General features: G+C 43.6%; 1 non-coding gene and 1 pseudogene across 1 annotated transcript; both read left to right on the top strand.

Moving 5' to 3' along the window:
* Positions 1–945: 945 nt before the first annotated feature.
* LOC116936794 lies at positions 946–2109 on the top strand (annotated as a pseudogene).
* Positions 2110–3492: 1383 nt separating this feature from the next.
* Positions 3493–3565, top strand: Trnar-ccu. Its single transcript has one exon. It is a non-coding gene; the product is annotated as a tRNA-Arg (tRNA).
* The last annotated feature ends 8183 nt before the right edge of the window (positions 3566–11748 follow it).

Below are 11748 nucleotides of genomic sequence, written 5' to 3'. Positions count from 1 at the left end.
CCACATTATAAGACTAGAATCGGCCATCAAATCGAGCTTTAGCAAAAAGTGCTCCACTGTGGCCGTCTACTTGGACATCTCAAAGGCATACGACTCGGTATGGACACAGGGCCTACTATACAAAATGGCCGAGTTGGGAATCACAGGGCACATACTCACCTGGACAAAAAACTTCCTTACGGGCCGAACTATGAGCGTAAGGATCGGCAACCAACTCTCAACAGCAAAGGAAGTGGAGAATGGAGTCCCCCAGGGAGCAGCGTTAAGCCCGATCCAATTTAATATAATGCTGTCGGACTTCCCCAGCCACCGGCCCAATATTAGAACGATGCTATTCGCAGATGAGATCATGATATACACGAAGACAGAAAAACCGATCGACGCGGAAACAACATTACAACCAGCTATCGACGAGGCCTATAAATGGGGAAGGAAATGGAAATTCAAATTTGCACCCGACAAATCAGGGATGATAACATTCACGCGCGCCTATAAACCAGGGGATGACCCACTACTCTTTCTGAATGGCCATAGGATCCAACCAAAAAAATCGGCAAAATTCTTAGGAGTCACATTCGACTACAAACTGCTGTGGAAAGAACAGATAGAACAAGTAATCACCAAATGCATGAGAGTCAAGAACTTGTTTAAGGTGCTAACGAACGCCAAAGCGGGACCCTCCACACCAACACTCATCTTACTCTTCAAGAGCCTAGTCCAAAGCATAATAGACTATGGTCTCATAGCCTATGGCAACACCAGTAAAACCAACCTAGAAAAACTTGATATAGTCCACCGGGCCATAATCAGGATCATACTGGGCTCCAAATTTCAACACCCAAAGAGATACTCTACGCAGAATCAGACACTGCACCTATCGCTACCAGAAGAAAGTGGCTAACCAGAAAATATTTGATCAATCTGAGCACCAGACCCCGCAACCCGATGTACAATACGGCGAAGGAACTATTCGACGAACAAATCGAATACCCGACAAGAAGCACCCCGGGGCTGATAAACGAAATGCTGTACATCCAGCGGCTGGGGTTATCCACGTTCGAGAACATACCACCACCATTCACAAGCTACAACTACCCCCCACCTTGCAGACAAATGATCTGCAAGACACTGTGGTTCCCAACTTCAAAGAACAAAGCAAAAGCTAATCCTGGTGCAGTAGTAGAGAGATTCAGAACACTACACCAGCAAATACCAACAACAACGTTGTGCATATACACGGACGGGGCAAAATCGCAAACCTCTAAAACGACCACATGCGCAATGTACATTCCAACGAGAAATGTCTCCCAATCGTGGACCATGGACAGTCAAGCAAGCATCTACTCAGCGGAGCTGATAGCCGTACACAAAGCCCTTGACTACACATACAAACTTGACGAAAACCCACCAGAGGTGATGGTGTTCTGTGACTCTAGCTCAGTGGTAAAAGCAATTGGGTCCACCACACCAGGAAACAACGAGACATTACACCAGATTAGAGAAACGATATCCAGCCTCAAATCCAGCGGGACACAAACATCGCTCACCTGGATACCGAGTCACGTGGGCATCTAAGGCAACGAAGTGTTGGACAGACTGGCGCAAACCGAGTGCACAAAACCATCTGGAGCAAAAGCTAACCATAAGCTCTCCCCATCTGAAAAAATCTCAATAGCAAAGGCAGACTGGAGGAAAGAACACCTCCTCTATCTCAAGACATGCCGGAAAGCCTGCATTCAGACTATGTCCAGGACAGGGCTGACCAAGTGGTTCCACCACAAGGAGAGAGCCATAACAGTATGCCTTCACAGGCTAAGAACAGGGCACAACTACCTGAATTCTTTCAATCACAGGGTGGACAAAGACGCTGACCCAAGCTGTCGAGAAGGTTGCGAGGCGATCGAAAACGTCAAACACATACTAATCGACTGCCCGTACACAGAAAACCATCGCCAAAAAATCCACCAGCTACTGGCAACCCACAACATCGACCTCAATGTCGACTCACTACTCGGCCTCAACATGGCACTAGATACAACAGTACAATGCAAGATAAGGGACACCCTAGCCAAATTTCTAAACCAAACAAACCTCGTAAATATTATATAAAGCAAAAATAGTTACCATGGAGGTAGGCAGTGGTAGTATGCAGATGTAACAACCAGATGCGTCTGACCATCATGAATTTCCAATCCCAGTCCCTGACCAGGGAAACAACAAAGGCACAGCAACAGCTCCGGAAACTGCAAACAACTGAAACGAAGATAAAAAAGAAGAAGAAGAAGAAGAAGAAGAAGAAGAAGAAGAAGAAGAAGAAGAAAAGAAAAAAAAATACCTGAACACATGTGGGGTGACATTCGACGAAACACCAACGCCGTACCGCCAATCCCTATAACAAGGATACCTAGTAAACGAAACAACAAGTAAAGACACCAAAACAAACCTCTAGCCCAAGGCCACCAACCAAAACAAAAATAGACAAACACAAACACAACCCAAACAAGGAAATCACCACAAACGCACGCTAACTTATGCAAACACAGGGGACACAACTAGATAATGGCCGAGACAATGCTTAAACACCAAACGACACCACCACACGAGACCATCTGACCAAGCAGCTCAGCAACGAGTTGAACAAACTCACCGGTAGGGCACTACCAAAACTGCGAACGCCAACACAAGATGTCCCCACAACAACCTCCCCCCTATGAAGCTATCAACCAACAGGGGATGCCGGACCACAAACTGAAACAAGAAATCGCCGGTGCGTGAGGCCTTCATACTAGAAGGCCAAAACTGCCGCATATATGGCCGCACTCGTCCACCTAAATACTACCAATACCAATACCAATGAAGTTTACCATGAGTAGAAATGGAAGTACTCTTCTCACGGAAGAAATTGAGCTACACTCGTTCTGCTCCAGAGGTGGCGTTGCGGCTGGTAATTTCCAAACTAACAAATATTTTAGGTTTTATCGAATCAAATAATTTACATTTTATTCGTATCACTGAGACGAATCCAATGCTCATTTGGGAAATATTCGTTTACAATTCATCGTTGGAGAAATTTAGGGTAAAAGTTTGTATCACGTGATCTACCTTATGGACACGTGTGATAAAGAGGAAGGGCTAGTTCGGAAACGTTTACTTTCATTACCTTTACCCTTGAATCTTTGCTTTCTTTCTCTCATTCCCTCTCTTCACAAATTCCAACTAACCAGCCGCAAACGCTATCTCTGGAGCTTAACACGCGTAGCTCAACTGATTCTGCAGCCGTTACTACTCCCGATATACATCATGGTCTAACCCACCTCCTTTCCATATGTGGAGGCAGCTGTTTCATGTCTTGCTGGAAATCAAACGTATGAATCACACAAAAAAAATGTATTTAAGTTGTTATTTTTCTTTAGGACTCCACCGTTCCTTTGACAGAAGAAATACTGAATTGATGGTTGGGATCGTTTCTGTTTGCGTTAATCGTTAACATGTGCCTTGCTAGCTCAGTCGGTAGAGCATGAGACTCCTAATCTCAGGCTCGTGGGTTCGAGACCCACGTTGGGTGTTCAATTCTATGTGGTCTTAATCGAAACTTGGTTTCAATCGATCCATAAAATTCAGTTTCCATAGTGTAGTGGTTATCACGTCGGCCTAACACGCTGAAGGTCCTCAGTTCGATCCTGGGTGGGAACAAGATATCCTCTGCATACAGTTCTGATGTGTTTATTTATATTGTTAACATACATTCGGTTGTAAAACCCTTTTAAAACAAGGATCCTATGGTACAAAGTCGTGTTCTCATAGTGTAGTGGTTATCACGGCGGCCTCACACGATGAAGGGCCTCAGTTCGATCCTGGGTGAGAACCGTCGGTTTTTGAAGTTTATCAATTTCACTGCAATCTGCGTGTCTGAGTAGTAACCGAAGGGCACGCCAAGTAGGGAGTCGGGTGAATTTTCCATATGGTCCCGCACAAGGTTTATAACTAGCTGACTAGTATACGGCGGCCCGTCCAAGGACGGTAATAGGTGAAGTCTAGTATTCAGTGTCTGCTGTGCATTTAATTACGTTATACTTGTATTGTCTGCTGCACGTTAGTTGAGTTATACTTGTATTGTCTGCTGCACGTTAGTCGACTTTTACTTTAATACCCCTTATACTTTTTACACCTTAATCTACTTTAAGCCTCTTAATCCATGAAAAGCCGTATAATCCACGTTAAGTCACGTAATCCATGTTAAGCCGCGGGTCTCGCCCTGCCCGCGGATCTCGCCCTGCCTGCGGGTCTCGCCCTGCCCGTAGGTCTACACCTGCCCGCCGTTTTCCCCAGTCCGTCCTTTAACCCGCCCTGTCCACGAAAATTCGAAAGAAAAAGGTAAAGCCTAACCGGCGGCAATTCGAACCTTTTTCAGGTGGTCGACCTTTTCCCAGGCAGAAAAAGTTATGTGAACCCTCTCGAACCAATGGAAGCACGTGCACTGAAACAAAAGGGAACAATCTCGAATTGGTGTTGGAACGCACTCAATTGAGCTGTTAAGAAAAACAATGCAAGGATGGTTCTTTGAGGGATGAAAAAAAGAAATGGTGTCTAAAGGTTGTTGGAACGCAGTCAATAGACATGTTAAGAAAACATGAATTGGTGCTTGTTTGGATGCAACAGGGAACGGTCTCTTAAGGAGTTGTAAGAACTCAATGAATTGGGGCTTGTTTGGGGGATGCAAAAGGAAACGGTCTCTGAAAAGTGTTGGAATGTAGTCAACACAGCTGGTGAAAACACAATGAAATGGGGCCTGTTTGAAGAATGTAAAAAGTAACGGTCTCTGAAAATATTTGGAATGCAGTCAATGGAGCTGGTGAAAACAGAGTGAATTGGGGCTTGTTTGAAAGAAGTTAAAAGGGAACGATCTCTGAAAAGTGCTGGAATGCAGCCAACAGAGGTGGTGGAACCAAAATCAATTTGGGGGTTTGTTTTAAGGATGCAAAAGAGAACGGTCTCTAAAAGTGTTGGAATGCAATCAATAGATCTGGTGAAAACAATGAATTGTGGCTTGTTGGGGGGATGCAAAAGGGAACGGTCTCTGAAGGGTGTTGAAACGCAGTCAAAGCTGTCAACCACAAAATTGCATTGCTGGTTGTTTGAGGGATGCAAAAGGCAACGGTCTCTGAAATTTGTTGGAATGCAGTCAATGGAGATGTTAAGAAAACAAAGATTATGTGGTTGTTTGAGGGGTGCAAAAGGGAACGGTCTCTTAAAAGTGTTGGAACGCAGTCAGTGGAGCTGTTGAGAACAGTAAGCAATAGTGGTTGTTTAAGGGCTGCAAAATGGAACGATCTCTTAAAGTGTTGGAACGCACTCAGTGGAGCTGTTGAGATCAAAATGAAGAGGTGGTTGTTTGAGGGGTGCAAAAGGGAACGGTCTCTGAAAAGTGTTGGAACGCAGTCAGAGGAGCTGTTGAGAACAAAATGAAGTGTTGGTTGTTTGAAAGTGTGCAAAAGGGAACGGTCTCTTTATGAGTGTTGGAAAGCACTAAATGGAGCTGTTGAAAACACAATAAATTGGGGCTTGTTTGAGGGATTCAAAAGGAAACGGTCCCTGAAAAGTGCTGGAACGCAGACAATGGGGCTGTTGACATCCCAAGGCAATGGTTGTTGTTTGAGGGATACAAAAGGGAACAGTCTCTCAATGGTGTTGGAACGCAGTCAATTGAGGTGTTGAGGATTAAGAACTGGTGGTTGCTTGAGGGATGCAAAAGGGATGGGTCTCTGAAGGGTGGTGAAAAGCAGTCAAGGGAGCTGTTAGGAACACATTGTAATTGTTGTTATTTGTGGGAAGCAAAAGGGAACGGTCTCTTAATTTGGTTGGAACGCAGTCAAAGGAGCTGTTGAGAACATAAAGAATGTGTGATTGTGGAGTGATGCAAAAGGGAACGGTCTCTCAATGGTGTTGGAATGCAGTCAATGGAGCTAATAAGATTACAATGAATTGGTGGTTGTTTGAGGGATGCAAAAGGGAACGGTCTATGAAGGGTGGTGAAAAGCATTCAAGGGAGCTGTTAGGAATACATTGTAATGTTGGTTGTTTCAGGGAAGCAAAAGGGAACGGTCTCTTAATTTTGTTGGAACGCAGTCAAAGGAGCTGTCCAGAACACAAATTAATAGTGGTTGTTTGAGGGTCGCAAAAGGGAACGGTCTCTTAATTTTGTTGGAACGCAGTCAAAGGAGCTGTCCAGAACACAAATTAATAGTGGTTGTTTGAGGGGTGCAAAAGGGAACGGACTCTGAAATTTTTTGGAATGCAGTCAATGGAGATATTAAGAAAACAAAGATTATGCGGTTGTTTGAGGGTTGGAAAAAGGAACGGTCTCTTAAAAGTGTTGAAACACAGTCAGTGGAGCTGTTGAGAACAGTAAGCAATTGTGGTTGTTTGAGTGATGCAAAAGGGAACGGTCTCTAAAAAGTGTTGGAACGCAGCCAATGCAACTGTTTAAAACCCAAAGAATAGGTGGTTGTTTGTGGGATGCAAAAGGGAACGGTCTCTGAAGATTGTTGGAACACAGTCAATGGAGCTGGTGAAAACAAAAGGAATTGGGGCTTGTTTGAGGGATGCAAAAGAAAACGGTATCTCATTGGTGTTGAATACAGTCAATGGAGCTGGTTAAAACACAATGAATTGAGGCTTGTTTGAGGGATGCAAATTGGAACGGTCTCTTAAGGGTGCTGGAAAGCAGTCAAAGGAGCTGTTGAGAACATAATGCAGTGGTGGTTGTTTGAGGGGTGCAAAAGGCAATGGTTTCTGAAATTAATTGGAATGCAGTCAATGAAACTGTAAAGAAAACAAAGAATATTTGGTTATTTGAAGGATGCAAAAGGGAACGACCTCTGAAATTTGTTGGAATGCAGTCAAAGGAGCTGATAAAAAGACAATGAATTGGTGGCTTGAGTTAAAGGAAGCAAAAAACAGTCTATTTCAGTTGGTTATTGTGTACGCAAATGCTTGAAATTAGTGAATTGTAATAGTTGACGGCGTAGAGAAATGTACGTATGATGTCAGCCATGTTGGAAAAGACGTGTAAATTAATTTACGGAATACAGTGTTGTGATTGGCTGCAGCAAAAAATCACGTGACCTGCATGCAACCAATGGCAGCGTGCGCTCACATGAAATTTCTCGGACAAACAAACAGACAGATACACAAACAAATCCCGCCCACAAATACCCCATTCGCTTTTATAAAGATAGGAGACTAGTATACGGCGGCCCGTCCCAGGACGGTAATAGGTGAAGTCTAGTATTTAGTCGGACTTTTGCTTAAGCCCCTTAATCCACTAAAAAACCCTTAATCCACTTAAAGCCCCTTAATCCACTTAAAGCTTCTTAATCCATGTAAAGCTGTTGAATCTACGTAGAGCCCCTTAGTCTACTTTCAACTTATTAATCCACTTAAAGGCCCTTTAATCCATGTTAAGCCGCTGAATCCTTGTAAAGAAACTTAATCTTCTTACCAACTTAATTATCCACTTGTATCCTCTTAATCTACGGTTAGCCGATAAATCTACTCACAATTTATTAATCCACTTTAAGCCGCTTAATCCACGCATTGTGAAGTCGTTCCACTCAACCACGTAACAAACCATGGAGGAAAAACAAATCACGGTTGAGTGCACTTGGGAACTGCCTCCAAGGCTATGTTACTTACTTGGTCCTTTACTTGCAGATTTTGTGCTTTACCAATGCCCGTCCCCTGCCCGTCGTTTCCAACCTGTCCGTTGTTTCCGCCCTGCCCGCGGATCTCGCCCTGTCCGCGGGTCTACACCTGCCCGCCGTTTTCCCCAGTTCGTCTTTTTACCCGCCCTGTCCGCGGAAATTGGAAAGAAAAAGGTTAAGCCTAGCCGGCGGCAGTTCGAACCCTTTTCAAGTAGTCGACCTTTTTCCAGGCAGAAAAAGTTACGTGAACCCTCTCGAACCGATGGAAGCGCGCGCACTGTAACAAAAGGGAACAATCTCTTGATGGTGTTGAAACGCAGTTAATTGAGCTGTTAAGAAAAAAATGCAATGGTGGTTCTTTGAGGGATGAAAAAAGGAAATAGAGTCTAAAGGTTGTTGGAACGAAGTCAATAGACATATTAAGAAAAGATGAATTGGTGCTTGTTTGAAGGATGCAAAAGAGAACAATCTCTAAAGGAGTTGTAAGAACTCAATGAATTGGTGGTTGTTTAAGGGATGCAAAAGGGAAAGGTCTCTCAAGTATGTTGGAGTGCAGTAAATGGATCTGTTGAGAACACAAATAATAGGTGGTTCTTTGAGGGATGCAAAAGGAAACAGTCTCAATGGTGTTGGAATGCAGTCAAAGGAGCTGTCCAAATACCATGAATTGGTACTCGTTTAGAACCGCAAAAAGGAATGATCTCTTAATTAGTTGTAAGAATTCAATGAATTGGTGGTTGTTTGAGGGATGCAAAAAGGAACAGTCTATGAAAAGTTCTGGAACGCAGTAAATGGAGCTGTTGAGAACAAAATGAATTTGTGCTTGTTTTAAGGGATGCAAAAGGGAACGGTCTCTTAATATTAATGAATAGCAGTCAAAAGAGCTGTCGAGAACACAATGTAATAGTGGTTGTTTGAGGACTGAAAAAGGGAATGGTTTCTTCAAAGTGTTGAAACACAGTCTTTGGAGATATTGAGAACAAAATGCAGTGGTGGTTGTTTGAGGAATGCAAATGGAAACGGACTCTTAAAAGTGTTGGAACGCAGTCAGTGGAGCTGTTGGGAATACTATGAATTGTTGCTTGGTTTAAGGGATGCAAAAGGGAACGGTCTCTTAATGGTGGTGGGACGCAGTCAATTGAGCTGTTGAGGACAAAGAATAGGTGGTTTTTGAGGTATGCAAAAGGGAATGGTCTCTGAAAAGTGCTGCAATGCAGCAAAAAAGGCTGTTGAGAAGCCAAGGAATTGGTGGTTGTTTGAGGGATGCAAAAGGGAACGGTCTCTTAAGGGTGTTGGATTGCAGCCAGCGGAGCTGTTGAAAAACACAATAATTGGTACTTTTTTATGGGATACAAAAGAGAACGGTCTCTTAATTAATTGTAAGTACTCAATGAATTGTTGGTTGTTTTAGGGTTGCAGAAGGAAACGGTCTCTGAAAGGTGTTGGAACACAGGCAACGTAGCTAGTGAGAATACAATGAGATGGTGCTTGTTTTAAAGAATGCAAAAGGGAACGGCCTCTTATGGGTGTTGGAATGCAGTCAAAGGAGGTGTCCATAACACAAAGTAACAGTGGTTATTTGAGGGAAGCAAAGGGAACGGTCTCTCAAGATTGGGGGCCCACAGTCGATGGAGCTGCCAAGAACACAAAGTTATAGTGGTTTTTGAGGGCTGCAAAAGGGAACGGTCTCTTAAAAGTGATGGAATGCTTTCAGTGAAGCTGTTGAGAAAAAAATGAAAGGTGGTTTATTGAGAGGTGCAAAAGGGAACGGTCTCTTAAAAGTTTTGGAACGCAGTCAGTGGAGCAGTTGAGAACAAAATGCAAGGTGGTTGTTTGAGAGGTGCAAAAGGGAACGGTCTCTAAAACTGTTGGTTAGCAGTCAGTGGAGCTGTTTAGAACACTAAGCAATAGTAGTTGTTTGAGGGCTACAAACTGGACAATCTCTAAAAAGTGCTGCAATGCAGCAAAAGGGGTTGTTGAGAACCAAAGGAATTGGTGGTTGTTTGAGAGATGAAAAAGGGAACGTTCTCTGAAAAGTGCTGGAACGCAGTCAGGGGAGCTGTTGAGAACAGTATCCAATAGCTGTGGTCTGAGAACTGCAAAAGGGAACGGTCTCTTAAAAGTGTTGGAACGCACGGAGTGGAGCTGTTGAGAACAGTAAGCAATAGTGGTTGTTTAAGAGCTGCAAAAGGGAACGGTCTCTTAAAGTGTTGGAACGCAGTCAGGGAGCTGTTGAGAACAAAATGAAGGGGTGGTTGTTTGAGGGGTGCAAAAGGGAACGGTCTCTGAAAAGTGTTGGAACACAGTCAGAGGAGCTGATGAGAACAAAATGCAGTGGTTGTTGTTTGAAAGGGTGCAAAAGGGAACGGTCTCTTAAGAGTGTTGGAAAGCACTCAAATGGAGCTGTTGAAAACACAATAAATTGGTGCTTGTTTGAGGGATTCAAAAGGGAACGGTCCTTTAAAAGTGCTGGAACGCAGACAATGGGGCTGTTGACAACCCAAGGCAATTGTTGTTGTTTCAGGGATACAAAAGGGAACAGTCTCTCAATGGTGTTGGAACACAGTCAATTGAGGTGTTGAGGACAAAGAACTGGTGGTTGTATGAGGGTTGAAAAAGGGAACAGTCTCTCAAAGGGGTTGGAACGCAGTCAATGGGTCTTTTGAAAACTCAAAGAATAGGTTGTTGTTTGAGGGATGCCAAAGGGAACGGTCTCTGAAAGGTTTTGGTATGCAGTCAATGGAGCTGTTTAAAAACCAAAGAATATGTGGTTGTTTGAGGGATACAAAAGTGAATGGTCTCTGTAGGGTGTTGAAACGCAGTCAAAGCTGTCAACAACAAAATGAATTGGTGGTTGTTTGAGGGATGCAAAAGGGAATGGTCTCTGAAGGGTGGTGAAAAGCAGTCAAGGGAGCTGTCAGGAATACATTGTAATGTTGGTTGTTTGAGGGAAGCAAAAGGGAACTTTCTCTTAATTTTGTTGGAACGCAGTCAAAGGAGCTGTCCAGAACACAAATTAATAGAGGTTGTTTCAGGGGTGCAAAAGGGAACGGACTCTGAAATTTGTTGGAATGCAGTCAATGGAGATATTAAGAAAACAAAGATTATGTGGTTGTTTGAGGGGTGCAAAAGGGAACGGTGTCTTAAAGTGTTGGATACAGTCAATGGAGCTGCTGAAAACACAAAGAATTGGGGCTTGTTTGAGGGATGCAAAAGGGAACGGTCTCTTAAAAGTGTTGGAACGCAGTCAGGGGAGCTGTTGAGAACAGTATCTAATAGCTAGGGTTTGATGACTGCAAAAGGGACCGGTCTCTTAAAAGTGTTGGAACGCAGTCAATTGAGCTGTTGAGCACTTAGAACTGGTGGTTTTTTGAGGGCTGAAAAAGAGAACGGTCTCTCAAGTATGCTAGAACACAGTCAATGGGGCTTTTGATAACTCAAAGAATAGGTAGTTGTTTGTGGGATGCAAAAGGGAACGGTCTCTTAAAGTGTTGGATACAGTCAATGGAGCTGGTGAAAACACAATGAATTGAGGCTTGTTTGAGGGATGCAAATGGGAACGGTGTCTTAAGGGTGCTGGAAAGCAGTCAAAGGAGCTGTTAAGAACATAAAGAATGTGTGATTGTGGAATGATGCAAAAGGGAACGGTCCCTCAAAGGTGTTGGAATGCAGTCAAGGAATCTGTGAACAACACAATGAATTGGTGGCTGTTTGAGGGATTCAAAAGGGAACGGTCTCTTAAGATTGTTGGAACACAGTCAAAGGAGCTAGTGGAAGCAAAATGAATGGGGGCTTATTTGAAGGTTGCAAAAGGGAACGGTCTCTTAAAAGTGTTGGAACGCAGTCAGGAGAGCTGTTGAGAACAGTATAAAAAGCTGTTGTTTGAGAGCTGAAAAAGGGAATGGTCTCTCAAAGGTGTTGGATACAGTCAATGGAGCTGGTGAATACACAATGAATTGAGGCTTGTTTTAGGGATGCAAATGGGAACGGTCTCTTAAGGGTGCTGGAAAGCAGTCAAAGGAGCTGTTGAGAACATAAAGAATGT

The sequence above is a fragment of the Daphnia magna genome, unplaced genomic scaffold (genome assembly GCF_020631705.1).
Source record: "Daphnia magna isolate NIES unplaced genomic scaffold, ASM2063170v1.1 Dm_contigs120, whole genome shotgun sequence".
NCBI lineage: Eukaryota > Metazoa > Arthropoda > Branchiopoda > Diplostraca > Daphniidae > Daphnia > Daphnia magna.
This window is presented reverse-complemented; position numbering and strand designations above follow the sequence as displayed.